The 23,680-nt window shown below is 40.9% G+C and overlaps 1 pseudogene; it reads left to right on the top strand.

The window, feature by feature from the left end:
- LOC117532330 overlaps window positions 1-23,680 on the top strand; it is an 83,457-nt pseudogene that overhangs the window by 40,148 nt on the left and 19,629 nt on the right.

A 23,680-nucleotide genomic window follows, 5' to 3' on the forward strand; every position in this document is an offset into this window, starting at 1 on the left:
AAATCTGTGATAGTGAGCACTTCTCCTTTGCTGAGATAATCCATCCCACCTCACAGGTGTGCCATATCAAGGTGCTGATTAGACACCATGATTAGTGCACAGGTGTGCCTTAGACTGCCCACAATAAAAGGCCACTCTGAAAGGTGCAGTTTTATCACACAGCACAATGCCACAGATGTCGCAAGATTTGAGGGAGCATGCAATTGGCATGCTGACAGCAGGAATGTCAACCAGAGCTGTTGCTCGTGTATTGTTCATTTCTCTACCATAAGCCGTCTGCAAAGGCGTTTCAGAGAATTTGGCAGTACATCCAACCAGCCTCACAACCGCAGACCACGTGTAACCACACCAGCCCAGGACCTCCACATCCAGCATGTTCACCTCCAAGATCGTCTGAGACCAGCCAGTCGGACAGCTGCTGAAACAATCGGTTTGCATAACCAAAGAATTTCTGCACAAACTGTCAGAAACCGTCTCAGGGAAGCTCATCTGCATGCTCGTCGTCCTCATCAGGGTCTCGACCTGACTCCAGTTCGTCGTCGTAACTGACTAGAGTGGGCAGATGCTCACATTCGCTGGCGTTTGGCACTTTGGAGAGGTGTTCTCTTCATGGATGAATCCCGGTTCACACTGTCCAGGGCAGATGGCAGACAGCGTGTGTGGCGTCGTGTGGGTGAGCGGTTTTCTGATGTCAATGTTGTGGATTGAGTGGCCCATGGTGGCGGTGGGGTTATGGTATGGGCAGGCATCTGTTATGGACGAAGAACACAGGTGCATTTTATTGATGGCATTTTGAATGCACAGAGATACCGTGACGAGATTCTGAGGCCCATTGTTGTACCATACATCCAAGAACATCACCTCATGTTGCAGCAGGATAATGCACGGCCCCATGTTGCAAGGATCTATACACAATTCTTGGAAGCTGAAAAATGTCCCAGTTCTTGCATGGCCGGCATACTCACCGGACATGTCACCCATTGAGCATGTTTGGGATGCTCTGGACCGGCGTATACGACAGCGTGTACCAGTTCCTGCCAATATCCAGCAACTTCGCACAGCCATTGAAGAGGAGTGGACCAACATTCCACAGGCCACAACTGACAGCCTGATCAACTCTATGCGAAGGAGATGTGTTGCACTGCATGAGGCAAATGGTGGTCACACCAGATACTGACTGGTATCCCCCCCCCCCCCCCCCAATAAAACAAAACTGCACCTTTCAGAGTGGCCTTTTATTGTGGACAGTCTAAGGCACACCTGTGCACTAATCATGGTGTCTAATCAGCATCTTGATATGGCACACCTGTGAGGTGGGATGGATTATCTCAGCAAAGGAGAAGTGCTCACTATCACAGATTTAGACTGGTTTGTGAACAATATTTGAGGGAAATGGTGATATTGTGTATGTGGAAAAAGTTTTAGATCTTTGAGTTCATCTCATACAAAATGGGAGCAAAACCAAAAGTGTTGCGTTTATATGTTTGTTGAGTGTAATACATACAGGTAAAATAGAATTTTGCCAAGAGCACTAATAGTTCATAAATTAGGTTTTGTTGGTCAAAGAAAGTAACTTTACCCTCCATAAAACAATGTGGACATCGAGTTCTGATTGTCAATTGTTTGTACTGAAAGTATTTGTATTTTATTTTAATTTTCAATGTATTTTCTGGAGTATAAGGGATTTTTGTGCATCGTTGAAGTATACTTTTAATATGGGCATTTTTTCTTTCTTTATTAATGGGGTTAATTTGTTTTTGTGCTTTGATTCCTGGAAAAGCTTGATAGAAATATAGTGAGGCAAATAAGTATTTCATCCAGTTCTCCCACCTACAAAGATTGGAGAAGTCTGTAATTTTTATCATAGGTACACTTCAAATTTGAAAGACAGAATGTAAAAAAAAAAAAAAAATCACATTGTATGATTTTTAAATAATTAATTTGCATTTTATTGCATGAAATAAGTATTTGATACAATAGAAAAACAGACCTTAATATTTGGTACAGAAACTTTTGTTTGCAGTTACAGAGGTCAGATGTTTCCTGTAGTTCTTGACCAAGTTTGCACACTGCAGCAGGGATTTTGGTCCACTCCTCCATACACATGTTCTCCAGAGCTTTCAGGTTTCAAGTTTCAGCTACCTCCAAAAATTTTCTATTGAGTTCAGGTCTGGAGACTGGCCAGGCCACTCCAGGACCTTGAAATGCTTCTTACGGAGCCCCTCCTTAGTTGTCCTGGCTGTGTGTTTGGGTCATGCTGGAAGACCCAGCCATGACCCATCTTCAATGCTCTTACTGAGGGAAGGAGGTTGTTTGCCAAAATCTCGCAATAATGACCCCATCCATCCTCCCTTCATTACGGTGCAGTCCTCCTGTCCCCTTTACAGAAGAGCACCACCAGAGTATGATGCTTCCACGCCCATGCTTCATGATTAGCACGGTTTTCTTGGGGTTGTTCTCATCCTCTAAACATGGTAAGTGGAGTTGATTCCAAAAAGCTCTATTCTGGTCTCATCTGACCACATGACCTTCTCCCATGCCTCCTCTGGATCATCCAGATGATCATTAGTGAACTTCAAACAGGCCTGGACATGTGCTGGCTTGAGCAGGGGGACCTTGCAAAGATAATGTAATCTTTGTGAAGACAAACTAACAGGTCTGTGAGAGCCAGAATTCTTTTTGGTTGGTAGGTCATCAAATATGTATTACATGCAATAAAATGCAAATTAATTATTTAAAAATCATACAATGTGATTGTGATTTTTTTTTTTTTAGATTCTGTCTCTCACAGCTGAAGTGTACCTACAATAAAAATTACAGACCTCTCCATTCTTTGTAAGTGGGAAAACTTGCAAAATCGACAGTGGATCAAATATTTGTCTCACTGTTGTTGTTGTTGTTTCTTTCAGCTACAACATAGCCTTGTTGACAGCTAAAATAGCAATAAATTTGCAAATGTCCACATATTTTTGATGTTTACTGTATTCTGAGACCTCATGCATTGACCTCTGTCCATGGTGCTGGTCTTCTCAGGTGTTCCCTGGAGGCTTCACATCTGGCTGGAGTCTCTTCACAGGGCGCAGCAGCTGTCCAGAGATGACGTCACTCTCTTTCTCCTCACGGAGTTCTCCTCCATCAGGACAGAGGAGTACAGCTCAGAGCTTCTTTCCATAGGCATCCCGTTCCTGTTCAGCATGTTCGAAAGCAGTAAGGTACAGCCAACAGCAGCTACATTTACATTCACTTCCAAAGCCCGTAGGTCTAAAGCAGACACTCCCAAACTTCAGAACGCCATGGCCGATTTTAAAACCTGAAACTGTTCTGCAGCTCACTCAAACCTTTTAATCACACTTTTGAATGACACATAAGACAAAAAGTGTAATATTTTCTAGCGTGCATTTGGTTAAACTAGTTCAGACAAATGAAGGATATCCATATACTGGGGATGCCCACTGTGACCTCACCCATAGGTTTCTGAAGAGCGGTTGTGAAGGTCATGTGTGTTCACTCCAAATGCCGCTATACTGGCAGCGCCTAACCACTCCTAAGTCCTGGTCAACCCTGAAATTGGCAAGATTTTGGAGCATGGACGAGAATTCCGTGACATTGGCGGAATGAAAGAAGCCCAAATATACCCCATCTAGCAGTTAATAAACAAGCTCAACTTGGCTCAGGCTAACAGGCTAACTTTGGTTTAGGTGTTTGATGAATTCATATTTTTTGTGGACTCCGCCAAACACTTTTCCACTGCTCGTTTAGTGGTTGTATTTGCTTTGGGATTGGTGTTTCTGCTGGTCCTGTGAGTATGTGTCATAATTGGCTCATCCACTGTAAAATTGCACATGTTGTTTCAGCTCAAAAATATGAGTGAAAGCGCTGCCTTAAAATTCCAAGTTAAGTGAAAACCATAATTTGTTCTTGATTAAAGTCATGTTAAATTATAGTCAATGTCAAATTGGAATTTGAAGGAAAATGCAATTAAAATAGATTTCTATCAATAATATAAAAAATGGTATGTTCAGATTCTTTATTATTTACGCTCCTCCTTAAACTCAAGCTCAAGGCAAATATCTACAATTTGATATAAATTAATTACAAATGCAAAAGCCAAGATGATGGGTTGCACATGTCATCAGTCCCTTTGGTTTAATACCTGTAAATAAGGAAGATAATTTTAGAAATTTTAATATTGAGAAGCCTGATTTACTTTTTGGATTTGAAATGGCATAAAGAAATTAAAATGTGTGAAATACCAAGGGGTGGAATACTTTTGCAAGGTACTGTATATGTAGAATTATAGGGGGAAGCAGCTTTTGAGTAAGTGTTCAGAAACTTATTAAACTTTTTTGAGATCTTATCAGAGCCCAGAAGAATATACAGTCCTTTTATACACTTCTAGTACTTTTACCCACTTTTGTCATACATATACTTGTGAATACATAGTAATGATGAGTAATTCCGTTTCCTGTCTTCACAGAAAGATGGGAGACAAAATCTGCTAGTCAGGCATAACGGTACTGGATGGAATGCTGATGGCCAAATGTGTCACATTTAGAAGCATCATTATAGAAGAGTATTTTTTAAATTTTTCTGGTCATGTGCATATATCTGCATCATTTGATTGCTAAATATTGTTGTATTTGCAAATCACATGGTAGGATGAAGGTTAAGTAATCATAGACAAGAATCTTCTTGATGGGCGGGACACATTCTCTGAATTGTTTGAATGACATGTTTGGACATTATTTTTTGGGTATAGGGGACAAACCAGAACAAACACATTTATTTTTGAATGAATCAAACCCAGAAAATCTCAATGGCCAACAGTTGTACGTGAGTTTACTTTGTTCCAGCGAAGCCATGTGCAGCGGCGTGAAATTCACTCATGGTACAGGGAGTCCCAAACAGGAAGTGCAAATTTTTGAGTTCACAATGAAACAGAAAATGTCAAATGTCAAACGCTTCCTTGATTGAGACTTCCTGGATTGACAGACGAAATCTCATGGAATCTCACGGGAACTCAGTGGTAAGTTCACCCTGAAACAGGAAGTGCCAAATGTTGAGTACACAGTGAAACAGGAAATGGCAAATGTTGAACACTTGCTGGATCCTATGAAAGGCAAAAAAGAAAAATGCTTAAAAAGGGGGCTGATATGTTTTAGTCATGCTAATGCTCCCCTGAAGCATTTGCTCATGAAAAGCCTGAAGGACCTAAATGACATGGTGAGATGCTGAAGAGCTTAGCTTGTTCATGACTGCGACATATACAGTAGTGTTCAGAATAATAGCAGTGCTATATTAATCCAGGTTTTGAGTATATTTCTTATTGTTACATGGGAAAAAAGGTACCAGTAGATTCAATAAATTCTCACAAATCCAACAAGACCAAGCATTCATGATATGCACACTCTTAAGGCTATGAAATTGGGCTATTAATCAATCAATCTCAATCAATTTTTTTATATAGCGCCAAATCACAACAAACAGTTGCCCCAAGGCGCTTTATATTGTAAGGCAAGGCCATACAATAATTATGTAAAACCCCAACGGTCAAAACGACCCCCTGTGAGCAAGCACTTGGCTACAGTGGGAAGGAAAAACTCCCTTTTAACAGGAAGAAACCTCCAGCAGAACCAGGCTCAGGGAGGGGCAGTCTTCTGCTGGGACTGGTTGGGGCTGAGGGAGAGAACCAGGAAAAAGACATGCTGTGGAGGGGAGCAGAGATCGATCACTAATGATTAAATGCAGAGTGGTGCATACAGAGCAAAAAGAGAAAGAAACAGTGCATCATGGGAACCCCCCAGCAGTCTACGTCTATAGCAGCATAACTAAGGGATGGTTCAGGGTCACCTGATCCAGCCCTAACTATAAGCTTTAGCAAAAAGGAAAGTTTTAAGCCTAATCTTAAAAGTAGAGAGGGTGTCTGTCTCCCTGATCTGAATTGGGAGCTGGTTCCACAGGAGAGGAGCCTGAAAGCTGAAGGCTCTGCCTCCCATTCTACTCTTACAAACCCTAGGAACTACAAGTAAGCCTGCAGTCTGAGAGCGAAGCGCTCTATTGGGGTGATATGGTACTTCGAGGTCCCTAAGATAAGATGGGACCTGATTATTCAAAACCTTATAAGTAAGAAGAAGAATTTTAAATTCTATTCTAGAATTAACAGGAAGCCAATGAAGAGAGGCCAATATGGGTGAGATATGCTCTCTCCTTCTAGTCCCCGTCAGTACTCTAGCTGCAGCATTTTGAATTAACTGAAGGCTTTTTAGGGAACTTTTAGGACAACCTGATAATAATGAATTACAATAGTCCAGCCTAGAGGAAATAAATGCATGAATTAGTTTTTCAGCATCACTCTGAGACAAGACCTTTCTGATTTTAGAGATATTGCGTAAATGCAAAAAAGCAGTCCTACATATTTGTTTAATATGCGCTTTGAATGACATATCCTGATCAAAAATGACTCCAAGATTTCTCACAGTATTACTAGAGGTCAGGGTAATGCCATCCAGAGTAAGGATCTGGTTAGACACCATGTTTCTAAGATTTGTGGGGCCAAGTACAATAACTTCAGTTTTATCTGAGTTTAAAAGCAGGAAATTAGAGGTCATCCATGTCTTTATGTCTGTAAGACAATCCTGCAGTTTAGCTAATTGGTGTGTGTCCTCTGGCTTCATGGATAGATAAAGCTGGGTATCATCTGCGTAACAATGAAAATTTAAGCAATACCGTCTAATAATACTGCCTAAGGGAAGCATGTATAAAGTGAATAAAATTGGTCCTAGCACAGAACCTTGTGGAACTCCATAATTAACTTTAGTCTGTGAAGAAGATTCCCCATTTACATGAACAAATTGTAATCTATTAGACAAATATGATTCAAACCACCGCAGCGCAGTGCCTTTAATACCTATGGCATGCTCTAATCTCTGTAATAAAATTTTATGGTCAACAGTATCAAAAGCAGCACTGAGGTCTAACAGAACAAGCACAGAGATGAGTCCACTGTCCGAGGCCATAAGAAGATCATTTGTAACCTTCACTAATGCTGTTTCTGTACTATGATGAATTCTAAAACCTGACTGAAACTCTTCAAATAGTCCATTCCTCTGCAGATGATCAGTTAGCTGTTTTACAACTACCCTTTCAAGAATTTTTGAGAGAAAAGGAAGGTTGGAGATTGGCCTATAATTAGCTAAGATAGCTGGGTCAAGTGATGGCTTTTTAAGTAATGGTTTAATTACTGCCACCTTAAAATCCTGTGGTACATAGCCAACTAACAAAGATAGATTGATCATATTTAAGATCGAAGCATTAAATAATGGTAGGGCTTCCTTGAGCAGCCTGGTAGGAATGGGGTCTAATAAACATGTTGATGGTTTGGATGAAGTAACTAATGAAAATAACTCAGACAGAACAATCGGAGAGAAACAGTCTAACCAAATATCGGCATCACTGAAAGCAGCCAAAGATAACGATACGTCTTTGGGATGGTTATGAGTAATTTTTTCTCTAATAGTTAAAATTTTGTTAGCAAAGAAAGTCATGAAGTCATTACTAGTTAAAGTTAATGGAATACTCAGCTCATTAGAGCTCTGACTCTTTGTCAGCCTGGCTACAGTGCTGAAAAGAAACCTGGGGTTGTTCTTATTTTCTTCAATTAGTGATGAGTAGAAAGATGTCCTAGCTTTACGGAGGGCTTTTTTATAGAGCAACAGACTCTTTTTCCAGGCTAAGTGAAGATCTTCTAAATTAGTGAGACGCCATTTCCTCTCCAACTTACGGGTTATCTGCTTTAAGCTACGAGTTTGTGAGTTATACCACGGAGTCAGGCACTTCTGATTTAAAGCTCTCTTTTTTAGAGGAGTTACAGCATCCAAAGTTGTCTTCAATGAGGATGTAAAACTATTGACGAGATACTCTATCTCACTTACAGAGTTTAGGTAGCTACTCTGCACTGTGTTGGTATATGGCATTAGAGAACATAAAGAAGGAATCATATCCTTAAACCTAGTTACAGTGCTTTCTGAAAGACTTCTAGTGTAATGAAACTTATTCCCCACTGCTGGGTAGTCCATCAGAGTAAATGTAAATGTTATTAAGAAATGATCAGACAGAAGGGAGTTTTCAGGGAATACTGTTAAGTCTTCTATTTCCATACCATAAGTCAGAACAAGATCTAAGACATGATTAAAGTGGTGGGTGGACTCATTTACTTTTTGAGCAAAGCCAATAGAGTCTAATAATAGATTAAATGCAGTGTTGAGGCTGTCATTCTCAGCATCTGTGTGGATGTGGAAAGGTTAGACTCTTTCTCTCCGATTGTTCTGTCTGAGTTATTTTCATTAGTTACTTCATCCAAACCATCAACATGTTTATTAGACCCCATTCCTACCAGGCTGCTCAAGGAAGCCCTACCATTATTTAATGCTTCGATCTTAAATATGATCAATCTATCTTTGTTAGTTGGCTATGTACCACAGGCTTTTAAGGTGGCAGTAATTAAACCATTACTTAAAAAGCCATCACTTGACCCAGCTATCTTAGCTAATTATAGGCCAATCTCCAACCTTCCTTTTCTCTCAAAAATTCTTGAAAGGGTAGTTGTAAAACAGCTAACTGATCATCTGCAGAGGAATGGTCTATTTGAAGAGTTTCAGTCAGGTTTTAGAATTCATCATAGTACAGAAACAGCATTAGTGAAGGTTACAAATGATCTTCTTATGGCCTCGGACAGTGGACTCATCTCTGTGCTTGTTCTGTTAGACCTCAGTGCTGCTTTTGATACTGTTGATCATAAAATTTTATTACAGAGAATAGAGCATGCCATAGGTATTAAAGGCACTGCGCTGCGGTGGTTTGAATCATATTTGTCTAATAGATTACAATTTGTTCATGTAAATGGGGAATCTTCTTCACAGACTAAAGTTAATTATGGAGTTCCACAAGGTTCTGTGCTAGGACCAATTTTATTCACTTTATATATGCTTCCCTTAGGCAGTATTATTAGACGGTATTGCTTAAATTTTCATTGTTACGCAGATGATACCCAGCTTTATCTATCCATGAAGCCAGAGGACACACACCAATTAGCTAAACTGCAGGATTGTCTTACAGACATAAAGACATGGATGACCTCTAATTTTCTGCTTTTAAACTCAGATAAAACTGAAGTTATTGTACTTGGCCCCACAAATCTTAGAAACATGGTGTCTAACCAGATCCTTACTCTGGATGGCATTACCCTGACCTCTAGTAATACTGTGAGAAATCTTGGAGTCATTTTTGATCAGGATATGTCATTCAAAGCGCATATTAAACAAATATGTAGGACTGCTTTTTTGCATTTACGCAATATCTCTAAAATCAGAAAGGTCTTGTCTCAGAGTGATGCTGAAAAACTAATTCATGCATTTATTTCCTCTAGGCTGGACTATTGTAATTCATTATTATCAGGTTGTCCTAAAAGTTCCTTAAAAAGCCTTCAGTTAATTCAAAATGCTGCAGCTAGAGTACTGACGGGGACTAGAAGGAGAGAGCATATCTCACCCATATTGGCCTCTCTTCATTGGCTTCCTGTTAATTCTAGAATAGAATTTAAAATTCTTCTTCTTACTTATAAGGTTTTGAATAATCAGGTCCCATCTTATCTTAGGGACCTCGTAGTACCATATCACCCCAATAGAGCGCTTCGCTCTCAGACTGCAGGCTTACTTGTAGTTCCTAGGGTTTGTAAGAGTAGAATGGGAGGCAGAGCCTTCAGCTTTCAGGCTCCTCTCCTGTGGAACCAGCTCCCAATTCAGATCAGGGAGACAGACACCCTCTCTACGTTTAAGATTAGGCTTAAAACTTTCCTTTTTGCTAAAGTTTATAGTTAGGGCTGGATCAGGTGACCCTGAACCATCCCTTAGTTATGCTGCTATAGACGTAGACTGCTGGGGGGTTCCCATGATGCACTGTTTCTTTCTCTTTTTGCTCTGCATGCACCACTCTGCATTTAATCATTAGTGATTGATCTCTGCTCCCCTCCACAGCATGTCTTTTTCCTGGTTCTCTCCCTCAGCCCCAACCAGTCCCAGCAGAAGACTGCCCCTCCCTGAGCCTGGTTCTGCTGGAGGTTTCTTCCTGTTAAAAGGGAGTTTTTCCTTCCCACTGTAGCCAAGTGCTTGCTCACAGGGGGTCGTTTTGACCGTTGGGGTTTTACATAATTATTGTATGGCCTTGCCTTACAATATAAAGCGCCTTGGGGCAACTGTTTGTTGTGATTTGGCGCTATATAAAAAAATTGATTGATTGATTGATTGATGTTAAAATCGCCCACTATAATTATCTTATCTGAGCTAAGCACTAAGTCAGACAAAAGGTCTGAAAATTCACAGAGAAACTCACAGTAACGACCAGGTGGACGATAGATAATAACAAATAAAACTGGTTTTTGGGACTTCCAATTTGGATGGACAAGACTAAGAGTCAAGCTTTCAAATGAATTAAAGCTCTGTCTGGGTTTTTGATTAATTAATAAGCTGGAATGGAAGATTGCTGCTAATCCTCCGCCCCGGCCCGTGCTACGAGCATTCTGACAGTTAGTGTGACTCGGGGGTGTTGACTCATTTAAACTAACATATTCCTGCTGTAACCAGGTTTCTGTAAGGCAGAATAAATCAATATGTTGATCAATTATTATATCATTTACCAACAGGGACTTAGAAGAGAGAGGCCTAATGTTTAATAGACCACATTTAACTGTTTTAGTCTGTGGTGCAGTTGAAGGTGCTATATTATTTTTTCTTTTTGAATTTTTATGCTTAAATAGATTTTTGCTGGTTATTGGTAGTCTGGGAGCAGGCACCGTCTCTACGGGGATGGGGTAATGAGGGGATGGCAGGGGGAGAGAAGCTGCAGAGAGGTGTGTAAGACTACAACTCTGCTTCCTGGTCCCAACCCTGGATAGTCAAAAAAGTAGAAAAGGGGGTGTTCACAATAATAGTAGTGTGGCATTCAGTCAGTGAGTTCGTCAATTTTGTGGAACAAACAGGTGTGAATCAGGTGTCCCCTATTTAAGGATGAAGCCAGCACCTGTTGAACATGCTTTTCTCTTTGAAAGCCTGAGGAAAATGGGACGTTCAAGACATTCAAGACGTTCAAGACAACTTATATGCAGGTGCAAAAAATTATAGGCTGTTCATCTACAATGATCTCCAATGCTTTAAAATGGACACAAAAATCAGAGACACATGGAAGAAAATGGACAACAACCATCAAAAATGGATAGAAGAATAACCAGAATGGCAAAGGCTCACCCATTGATCAGCTCCAGGATGATCAAAGACAGTCTGGAGTTACCTGTAAGTGCTGTGACAGTTAGAAGACGCCTGTGTGAAGCTAATTTATTTGCAAGAATCCCCCGCAAAGTCCTTCTGTTAAATAAAAGACATGCAGAAGAGGTTACAATTTGCCAAAGAACACATCAACTGGCCTGAAGAGAAATGGAGGAATATTTTGTGGACTGATGAGAGTAAAACTGTTCTTTTTGGGTCCAAGGGCCGCAGACAGTTTGTGAGACGACCCCCAAACTCTGAATTCAAGCCACAGTTCACAGTGAAGACAGTGAAGCATGGTGGTGTAAGCATCATGATATGGGCATGTTTCTCCTACTATGGTGTTGGGCCTAAATATCGCATACCAGGTATCATGGATCAGTTTGGATATGTCAAAACACTTGAAGAGGTCATGTTGCCTTATGCTGAAGAGGACATGCCCTTGAAATGGGTGTTTCAACAAGACAATGACCTCAAGCACACTAGTAAATGAGCAAAATCTTGGTTCCAAACCAACAAAATTAATGCCTCGCAAATGTGAAGACATCATGAAAAACTGTGGTTATACAACTAAATACTAGTTTAGTGATTCACAGGATTGCTAAAAAAGCAGTTTGAACATAATAGTTTTGAGTTTGTAGCATCAACAGCAGATGCTATTATTGTGAACACCCCCTTTTCTACTTTTTTTTACTAATAGCCCAATTTCATAGCCTTAAGAGTGTGCATATCATAAATGCTTGGTCTTATTGGATTTGTGAGAATCTACTGAATCTACTGGTACCTTGTTTCCCATGTAACAATAAGAAATATACTCAAAACCTGGATTCATCTTTTTAGTCACATAGCACTACTAAGTAGTAACATCTTCTGGAATTTCCAGTGAGGTTGTACACATTTTAGTAGCACTGTCTAGAGGCTAACATTATGAAGGGTAACCCACAGATGACTTGAGCCCTCTGTAGAGTTGTACTGTAAATGTGTTGAAAGTGAGAATGTTCTGGTCACTTTCTTTACATTCAAAGCTCTTTTTTTTTTTTTTTTTTGCTTCAACACTAGGATTATATGATAACCAAGAGGCTGGCATCCATGTTTTCTCACTGCTATGGCAGCGCTCCAGTTCCCCCCATATCACCCGTGGACATCGCTCTGTCAACACAGCTAGGTAATGCATATCTGATGTCATGTGGCAATCTTGTGTCTTTGATTTCAGTCGCATTTAACATTTGAAAACCACATTAAACAACTGGCAACATTGACCACCACAGTCCTGGATCAGTAGACCTTGAAAAAAATTACAGGGATGTCAGAACTACAGCTCAAGAAATCCTACAAATTGAGATCCATACAGTAGATATGAAATAAATTAATTCACTCACACCCAATTATTATCAGAAACAAAAACATAGAAAGTAGAAAGAACGTAAACCTTGAACAAAATCACAGTCCTGCAGTTTTCCATTGGAATCAACATTGTTAGATTAGATTAGATGGAAGTTTATTAATCGCTTGGGAAGACTCCCTCAGAGAAATTGCGATTCATTGTATAGCAACACACAGGATAGGAAGCACAAAGAGTATCAAAAGTGACAGTTAAAAAATTTGTAAATATAAATATAAACACACAAATATAAATACCAGACATACTGATCGCTACTGGCTTACTGGTTACTATTGTTCCTCTCCTTCCTGTCCTCTGTCTTCCTGTTATGCCTCCTCCCCCATTGTTGCATTTTTGTACTATTAATTGTTTTCAAACATAAAGTTCATTGTTATTATCCTGTATAGATGTATGTTTCACTGACACATCTGGATCTCCCACTGTATCTACATCTGCACTGTCTGTTCTTGGCAGTGGTGGGCACAGCTAACCAAAACATTAGCTTTGATAACAGATAATCAGCTAACTGAAAAGTTATCTTTTATAAAGCTAAACCAATAAACCACCAAAAAATTTATCAGAAGCTACAGCTAATCAATAACTTACAGTATTGTCTCCAGTACACTTGCAACTACTAACAAGCTGATTTTGAGTTTTAACACAACCATTGCTTCTGGTAGCATCACAGGTGACCACAGACCAAAACAATGAGTCAGCACTTCTGTCTTTGAGCACCTTGCCCCCTGCTGGAAGCTCCTGTTTAGTACATAACTTACAGCAGTGAAAGCATTGCAAGGAGCAGCAAAGCTCAACTCTCTTCTCAATAGCATTGTCACCATGAGGCAGAGGGCTTGGAAAATAAAGCAGTGCTGACTTATGGTTTTGATTTATAAATAAAATTATTACCAATAGAATAACTCCATTAATGTCAATTCTGTCATTTGTATAAAGTTAAAATACAACATATATCTTTTAATTTTAAAAAATGCACTCATTCTGAAGTTTTGCAACAAAAACATACAGATGCCAAAGGGATTATGGGTAAAATGTTCCTCCGCTAACACTGATTGGTTGACTCATTCATTCTATATAAAAACAAACACGTTAATGTGAGGTGTGTGTTGGTGTTTACATATAATTGTGCTTTCGTAAAATATGTCATTTTTTTATTTGTAAAAAAAAAAAGGCATTTGCAAAACAAAGCCAAGGTTGTAATTAGACAACCGTCTGATATAACCGGTGTCAAAATAAATAGAACACTGCCATCTACTGGTGCTCAGATGCTCAGTACTTAGGGCAAATACTGCCATGAACACTACTGGTCAGTAGATGGCAATAGAGACCCTGAAAACTCGCTAAAACAAATATTACAAATGAATAATCTGTCCGTGTCTGCTACATTTAAGATGCGTGGAATTTAATAAACGCAAACCAAATTTCAGACATCTTATATATATTACTCTGGAACAAAGAGGACAGTCAGTGTTTGACAAAAGCAAGACGTTAAAGAACATAAAGGAAGCGACTGCAGCTCACATTATGATTCCAGTTGAAAACAATGGAGAAGCAACTTGAGCTTCTTCTGGCATTTTTACATAAAACAAACACAATCATGTCAATGAAAATAAATTATTTGATCAAAATAATTACAGAGCTGAATCAAAAATTTATTTAAACTGAAAAATATATATCTTACACTTATTTTTATTTTAATAATACTTTTAAATGATTATAAAATTCAAGAACAAACATTGAATTTTTTAATCTTTTTTTATTTTCAGATTACAAAACCTTTGGCCTAGATTTAGCTCCATAGTCATGGAAGACTCCAATAAATTTTGGAGGTGCTCTGGATCCGAATCCGGATTCTGGATTGAGATTTCACTTTATATACACTTTGAAGGATTATGTCAAAACTACTTCACAAATTTTCACCAAATTTGCACCAGAGATAGATAGTAGGGCATGGAAGACTCCACTGTATTTTGGAGGTGATCCAGATCTGGATTGGCGGCTGTCAGAAATCTTTGTTTGTTCTTGTTGTTTATGCCACATTCTGAATATCACAGCTGAAATCAAGCCTCATCAGATTACACATTTTTCCATTTTTCCAGTCTTCCATTGTCCAGTTTTGGTGTGCCCATGCCCATTGTGGCCTCAGTTTCTGTTCTCAGCGAACATATGTTGACATATTAGCTGCTGTAGCCAATCTGCTTCAAGGGTTGATGTTCTGTGCATTCAGTGATGCTGTTCTGCAATACGAGCTGTCTTACTTACTGCCTTTCTGTAAGCTTGATCAACAGACGTGCATCATAAATTAATCTCTATAAGTCTGACACTTTCACCACATGCACACACACTTCTGATGACCAAGTGCCGTATATCATTGGAATTCGCCCTACCCATAATGCATTGTATTTTTTTGCCCTAGCATTAGAACAGCAGCACCTGGTTAATGTGCTGTATTTTAAAGTTATTTTTAGTGTTTGGTTGCTGTTACTTTCATATGTGTTTGCGCAAAATCTGTCATTATAGAGGAGTGTGACAATTTCAGAAATATGACAAATATTTTTTCAATACGTAGGTTAATTTAATAAATAAAATTAACTTATAATTTAAAAGCAAACAGTTTTCTTATTTCCAACATGAAAACACAAATAAACTCAACAATGGTGACAGTTCGTTTTTTTCACTTTTGATACTCGGTGTGCTTCTTACCCTGTGTGCTGCTATACAATGACACCATGTATCACACCACTTTGTCTTTCTCCACAGATGTTCATTTCCTCAACAACCAAGAGATGTCGGACGTGACGTTCATCGTGGAGGGGCGTCCATTCTTCGCTCACCGTGTGCTGCTGATGTCAGCCTCTGAACGGTCTCAATTTTTTCCAGTTTTCACACATAACGAAATATTGCTTTGCAAATCTGGGGAAGACAACAAAGCCTCTTTTCCACTGCAGGGACAAGATCCTGAGCAGAGGTCTACTCTGTGCTGTCTACTCTGTGCTGTTTCATACTGGCAGTGTTCCTGGGTGTAGGACTCTGTGTTGTCAGCTGGAAAAGGCATTATAGAAATACAGTCCAGTTACCAACACCATAGCTTGAAATTGGTAAAACGCATTGACATTTTATCCAGATAAGCTCTCAATTAAGTGGAATCTATCTGAGTTACTTTAAGTGGAATCTATCTGGGTTAAGACCCATTTAAGTAAAAATGATTAAAAATACATTTGTATCACAATTAAGTGGGTTTCCTACGCTTTGGAACAGCTGAGGCATGTACAGTATGTTGATTGATTGAAATGTTTGATTGAAATGTTTATTTCGAATATCAAGGCACAAAATAAATAACAATATCCATCCATCCATCCATTTTCTTCCGCTTTATCTGGAGTCGGGTCGCGGGGGCAGCAGCTCAAGCAAAGCCGCCCAGACCTCCCGATCCACACACACCTCCCCCAGCTCCTCCGGGGGAACCCCAAGGCGTTCCCAAGCCAGCCAAGAGATGTAATCCTTCCAGCGTATCCTGGGTCTTCCCCGGGGCCTCCTCCCAATGGGACGTGCCTGGAACACCTCTCCAGCGAGGCGTCCAGGGGGCATCCGGAAAAGATGCCCGAGCCACCTCAACTGACTCCTTTCGACGTGGAGGAGCAGCGGCTCGATTCCGAGCTCCTCCCGAGTGACCGAGCTCCTCACCCTATCTCCAAGGGAGCGCGCAGCCACCCTGCGGAGGAAACTCATCTCGGCCGCTTGTACCCGCGATCTCGTTCTTTCGGTCATGAGCCAAATCTCATGACCATAGGTGAGGATCGGAACGTAGATTGATCGGTAAATCGAGAGCTTTGCCCCCTTACTCAGCTCTCTCTTCACCATGATGGTCCGATACAGCAACCGCATCACTGCAGATGCTGCACCGATCCATCTATCAATCTCACGCTCCATCCGTCCCTCACTCGTGAACAAGACCCCGAGATACTTAAACTCCTCCACTTGAGGCAAGGAAACTCCACCAACTTGAAGAGGGCAAAGCACCTTTTTCCAATCGAGAACCATGGCCTTGGATTTGGAGGTGCTGATCTTCATCCCGGACGCCTCACACTCGGCTGCAAACCGCCCCAGTGCACGCTGAAGTTCCTGATTTGAAAAAGCCAACAGAACCACATCGTCCGCAAACAGCAGAGATGAGATTCTGTGGTTCCCAAACCAGACCCCCTCTACACCCTGGCTGCGCCTAGAAATTCTGTCCATAAAAATAATGAACAGAACCGGTGACAAAGGGCAGCCCTGGAGGAGGCCAACGTGCACTGGAAACAGGTTTGACTTACTACCAGCAATGCGAACCAAGCTCCTGCTGCGGTCGTACAGGGACCGGATAGCCCTTAACAAAGGACCCCGGACCCCGTACTCCCGGAGCACTCCCCACAGGGTGCCCCAAGGCACACGGTCGAACGCCTTCTCCAGATCCACAAAACACATGTGGACTGGTTGGGCGAACTCCCATGAACCCTCGAGCACCTGATGGAGCGTGTAGAGCTGGTCCAGTGTGCTGCGACCAGGACGAAAACCACACTGCTCCTCCTGAATCCGAGGTTCGACCATCGGTCGAATTCTCCTCTCCAGTACTCTGGCATAGACCTTACCGGGGAGACTGAGGAGTGTGATCCCCCTATAGTTGGAACACACCCTCCGGTCCCCCTTCTTAAACAGAGGGACCACCACCCCAGTCTGCCAATCCAGAGGCACTGTCCCCGATCACCACGTGATGTTGCAGAGGCGTGTCAGCCAAGACAGTCCCACAACATCCAGAGACTTAAGGTACTTAGGACAGATTTCATCCACCCCAGGAGCCTTGCCACCGAGGAGCTTTCTAACCACCTCGGTGACTTCTGCCTGGATAAAGGATGAGTCCGCCTCTGGGTCCCCAGTCTCTGCTTCCTCTTCGGAAGACGTGACGATGGGATTGAGGAGATCCTCAAAGTACTCCTTCCACTGCCCAACAATATCCCCAGTCAGGGTCAACAGCTCCCCACCCGCACCGTAAACAGTGCTGGTGGAGAGCTGCTTCCGCCTCCTGAGGCGTCGGACAGTTTGCCAGAATCTCTTCGAGGCCGACCGATAGTCCTCCTCCATAGCCTCCCCGAACTCCTCCCAGACCCGAGATTTTGCCTCTGCGACTGCACGGGCTGTGGCACGCTTGGCCTGCCAGTACCTGTCAGCTGCCTCTGGGGTCCCACCTACCAACAAAGATAAGTAGGACTCCTTCTTCAGCTTTTTTATAATAATATAAAAAATATAAAGAAAACTATAATCAATGGATATTCAAAACGGTAGAAGTAAGAAGTAAAACCTATTTACTCCCACCCCTTGTCCTTAACTAAATAACATAATTAATTTATGCACGATATATGCATTAATACATTTAAACATACACACATAATCAAGTATATTAATCATCAGCACATCTGTAGTCCCACATGTACCATATAAATATAATACAAAGAAACACCACAAAAGAGACTAGGAAGGCTAGCCAAAGCAAGGAAAGAAAAGAACTGAGTAGAAATAAACAAAAAAACAACAATAAATAAATAAAGTAACTGATTCCATCTGATCAAAGTGATATTAATCAGTGAAATCACCTGGTGGAAAACCTGCACCTTCTTGGCCCTTTCTGGAACAAGTTGCCCACGACCTGATTTTGACCCCTGTGTAATTCTTCAGCTGACCCCGACCTGGCTGCCTATTTTTTTTTTTTTTTTTAAGAGTTCATGTCTATGGATTGTTTGTGCCAAATTTGATGTTTGTATCACTATTTGCAGGAGTATTAGAAGTATTAGAACACATTTGAATATGTTTATTATATTTCAAATACATTTTTTTTTCTAAAATTATCTTCCTTAACTCAAACTGAAAGCAAATCTCTACAACTTGATATAAATTAATTAACAATATAAAATCCAGCTTCCTGATGAAGTGGTGTAGAGGAGGATTTTTTAAAAAAGACCTGAAAGGTCAGCTACAATTTGACAGAAAGTACATTTCAGATGAAAGACTAGATTTGATGTTTTGGTGAAAGAATCTTTTGTATTTCTTTATAATTGATGTAAATAAAGTCCAAGACATATTCAGTGACTTGGAAATGTTCATGTTTTCATCCCCTGACTTGTCTAAAGAAAACTGGCAGTAAAACTGATTATTATTTACAGGTTTTATCAAGTTTTAGAGATTTGCTTTTAGTTTGAGTTTGAGGAAGATCATTTTATAAATTTTAATTCTTTATTTTTTTGTTTTTGTAGTATTTAAAATGTTATAAACAAATTAAAATGTGTGAAATTCCAAGTGTTTCAATACTTTTGTAGGGCACAGTATCCTAACCTTATGATGAGTGCAAAATGAGTGTGGTATTATTACTGTTTTGTTTAAGAATGTTTAATTTTCACTGTTGCTGCACTTTGTGTCAAATCATAGTCATATCATATATCATACTGATATGAAAATTCAGTAAGGTATATCTTCTATTATACATTTCAAATCTAAGGTGGAACTCTACTAGTGTTTACTAAGGTACACTGAAATATCTTTAAAGAAAAAAAAAGAGAGTAGAGCCACTTAGGTGTCTGGTCTTGAGAACCAGGGATGGTAGGTTGAAAAGCTTTTTTATCCCATGGGGACTCTCCCTACCCACCTAAGCGGCTCAAGAATATGGACAGCATGTATATAAGTGACATTTACATGACAATTTAGGACGATTTTGAGATACAATAATTTGGCCATATTGTGCAGCCCTACTGTCAACTAGCTGAACACTTTGAATATTAATTTACATCTACATTAAAAAAATGCTTAAAGTGCCAGGGGTTAAGAGGGCTGTAATCGGGGGGTGGGGGGTCAGCTGAAAAGCAAAAAAAGAAAAATGCTTAAAAAGGTGGGGAGTATGGGGAGAGCCCCTCCAGAAGTTGAAAGGCAAAATAAGGAAAATGCTTAAAAAGGCGAGCTGCTGCAGCTGCTTGCACTGTGTTTCATGGGACAAGGAGCACACATCATGCCACTGATGTGGAGGAAAATAAAATAAAAATCAGCTGTATAATTAGTGAATATCACTGGGTTGATAGAAAGAACACATACTGTAAATGGGGACGCAATACAGAACCCTGCAGTTAAATAACCCTGGTTTAAAAAAAAAAAAAACACTCACAGGATTTGAATCCGCACACTCTGATTACCAGATGGAAACTTTAGCACTGCACTACAATCACTGTCTTGTAACAGGAGGGGGCGCACAAAATACACACACACGCGTTGTGGTGGGAGCCGTCACTCTGTCACACCGCATGTGCAACTTCATAGTCGTGGGGCACTTAGACAGATTTCACTGCCAGCTTGACAGTGATTGTCTGCAGAGTGTTTTTGAGTTGATAGTGCCAATGGTCACACATTTTCTAAGTGCCAAGCGAGCGGTGTTAGATGTTCATGTGTGTCACCTGGAATTTGGCTGACACCTGCCGCGAGAGGGTTCGATGGGCTCGCGCTGTTTACACTCGTCTTTCAGCCGCTGCTGTGCGCAAATAGTTGTAGCAGCAGGTGTACAAGGGCAGCTACGATTTTACATGTTTTGCACACGATTCCTGTTTCATATGCACTTTATGCACAAATCAATCAAACCTGCACTATGTGTGAAGGGGCCCTAACCTTTATGCACCAGATGAGTACAAAAAGCAACTTTGTTTTTCTTATATATTATACCATACACTGCCACCTGCTGGACATGTCTGGGCTTGTTGCACGATTGAAATTAGACGGGTGTAGTTTTGAAGTTACATGTGGAGTGAATTGAGCTTGTTTGTTTGCTCATCTGTGTGATTTTGGATATGCTGCTGTGTGTTTATTCCCATCAGGTTTCGACACATTCTCTGCAACTCCCCTGATGTCATCCACATAAGTCACATGACCTACAGCACGTTCCAGGTGGAGATGAACTTTTCTCGTTTGTGCCAATCAATGTTGATGGGATGGATAGTGAAGTTTGTTTTTGTGTGCAGCTGATGATGACGTCTCTGTACTGTGGTGGGACTGCAGGAGTGACTCTGTCACAGTCAGACGCCGTCAAGGTAAGTGATCACTGTTGGAGCAATGATATCAGGCAGCAGTCATTTAATTATGTTCAGCAGGAGGAGATATTAACAACAGCCCGGAGGCCCAGCAGCAGATTTTTTTTTTACCTCCGGCAACGAAGTTGGAGGAGGTTGTCTTTTTGCCCTTGTTTATTTGGCTGTTTGTTAACATTGAAACCCTCATTTAATGTACATTTTACATTATATCTTAATCAAACATACACCTATCACTCTCATATTTGAAAGTAAGGTACAGACTGGCACGCACTATCATCTGACAAAGTTTGATCTGGATTGTGGATTTTGTGGATTATTTGAATTTAATATTGAAAAGTGCATTTGAAGTACATTTTGCATTATATCTCAATCAAAATCACTCCTCAATCACTCTTATTTGTGACACTGAGGTGCAAACTGGTACTCTCGACTAAGTTTGATCCACATCTGATGGATTTAGCGGATTTTGATCTCTACTTTGTATTATATTTTAGCTTATGAAAAGCCATTTGTAACAGGACTATGGCCTTGAAAATGTTTTCCAAGGGAAAAATTTGTGGAATTGGAAACTAGTGGAATCTATGAGCATTGTGCTCTAGTTTCAACTTGTGTGGTTTCTGAATTCTTTTTCAGGTAAGTTTCACAGAACATTGGTTATTTTGGCACTTGGTTTCTGACTGCTCACTGAAGACAGGCAAATGGGAATAAAACTCGAACCTGCATTCAATTTTGTTATCAAATCAAATCAATTTTATTTATATAGCGCCAAATCACAACAAACAGTTGCCCCAAGGCGCTTTATATTGTAAGGCAAGGCCATACAATAATTATGGAAAAACCCCAATGGTCAAAACGACCCCCTGTGAGCAAGCACTTGGTAACAGTGGGAAGGAAAAACTCCCTTTTAACAGGAAGAAACCTCCAGCAGAACCAGGCTCAGGGAGGGGCAGTCTTCTGCTGGGACTGGTTGGGGCTGAGGGAGAGAACCAGGAAAAAGACATGCTGTGGAGGGGAGCAGAGATCAATCACTAATGATTAAATGCAGAGTGGTGCATACAGAGCAAAAAGAGAATGAAACACTCAGTGCATCATGGGAACCCCCCAGCAGTCTAAGTCTATAGCAGCATAACTAAGGGATGGTTCAGGGTCACCTGATCCAGCCCTAACTATAAGCTTTAGCAAAAAGGAAAGTTTTAAGCCTAATCTTAAAAGTAGAGAGGGTGTCTGTCTCCCTGATCTGAATTGGGAGCTGGTTCCACAGGAGAGGAGCCTGAAAGCTGAAGGCTCTGCCTCCCATTCTACTCTTACAAACCGTAGGAACTACAAGTAAGCCTGCAACCTGATAATAATGAATTACAATAGTCCAGCCTAGAGGAAATAAATGCATGAATTAGTTTTTCTGTTGTGGCTGGGGTGCCTGGCGTGCCTAGCTGGCTTTTGTTTGTCTTCTGTTTCTGTCTTTTGTTTTTCCTTCCAGGTGGCACGTGTTTAGGACTGAGTGGCTTTGTGGCTGAGTTATCAGGACCTCACCCTGATCACCTGAGGCTGATCATGTGCAGCTCGTCAGGACTCACAGCTGTGGTGCATCTACACGGATTGGAGCATGGTGGCATTTAAGTCTGGAGTACACAGTGTGTATTTGCCAGAGACTCGACCTTGTGACCAGACGGGTGAGATCATCGTCTTGAGAGCCATCTCATCATTATGGATGCAGAGAACGTCCAGGTTTGATGCCATGGTCTGTGAAAGAGGAGGGGGTGAGGTCTCACGCTCGTCAGCACACTTCCTGAGGTACGTCAGGTTTTGTGACTAACATTTGTACAGTCAGTAAATGTGGTGTCCCTCACACCTTATTATATTGAGCTGTTATGTTAGTCGTTTAATCAGCTTCCACTGCAGTGATAATGTGAACGGGGTGTTCCATGCCTGCAGGGTGGGAAGCTGATTAGTGATTAAGCCAGGAAGTGTTTGCTGTTTGTGTACACCTTTGAGTGGTCTCTCTGTGTGTGGAGTGTGGACTCACATGATGATTTCTTCTTTCACAGACTCGGTTTGTCGCGGCCACCTGGGGGGTGTCGGCGGGGTCCTTGGGTCCGAACTGTTTCTGGCTCTGGACCGTTTGTGCAGCTGGGAGCGCACCGTATATCCACCTCGCCAGTCCGCACACTAATTTGTTATACTTTTGCACATCACTGTTATGTTATTAAATTTTGTTATCCTTTGTACCGTGCTCTGCTTATTTCATACTGGGTCCTTCAAACGCTGGTCGGTTCTCCGTCCTGCGTCCGACACATAACATTTTCAGCATCACTCTGAGACAAGACCTTTCTAATTTTAGAGATATTGCACAAAAGCAAAAAAGCAGTCCTACATATTTGTTTAATATGCACATTGAATGACATATCCTGATCAAAAATGACTCCAAGATTTCTCACAGTATTACTAGAGGTCAGGGTAATGCCATCCAGAGTAAGGATCTGGTTAGACACCATGTTTCTAAGATTTGTGGGGCCAAGTACAATAACTTCAGTTTTATCTGAGTTTAAAAGCAGGAAATTAGAGGTCATCCATGTCTTTATGTCTGTAAGACAATCCTGCAGTTTAGCTATTTGGTGTGTGTCCTCTGGCTCCATGGATAGATAAAGCTGGGTATCATCTGCGTAACAATGAAAATTTAAGCAATGCTGTCTAATAATACTGCCTAAGGGAAACATGTAGAAAGTGAATAAAATTGGTCCTAGCACAGAACCTTGTGGAACTCCATAATTAACCTTAGTCTGTGAAGAAGATTCTCCATTTACATGAACAAATTGTAATCTGTTAGATAAATATGATTCAAACCACTGCAGCACAGTGCCTTTAATACCTATGGC

Source organism: Thalassophryne amazonica, chromosome 2 (assembly GCF_902500255.1).
Source record: "Thalassophryne amazonica chromosome 2, fThaAma1.1, whole genome shotgun sequence".
Taxonomy (NCBI): domain Eukaryota; kingdom Metazoa; phylum Chordata; class Actinopteri; order Batrachoidiformes; family Batrachoididae; genus Thalassophryne; species Thalassophryne amazonica.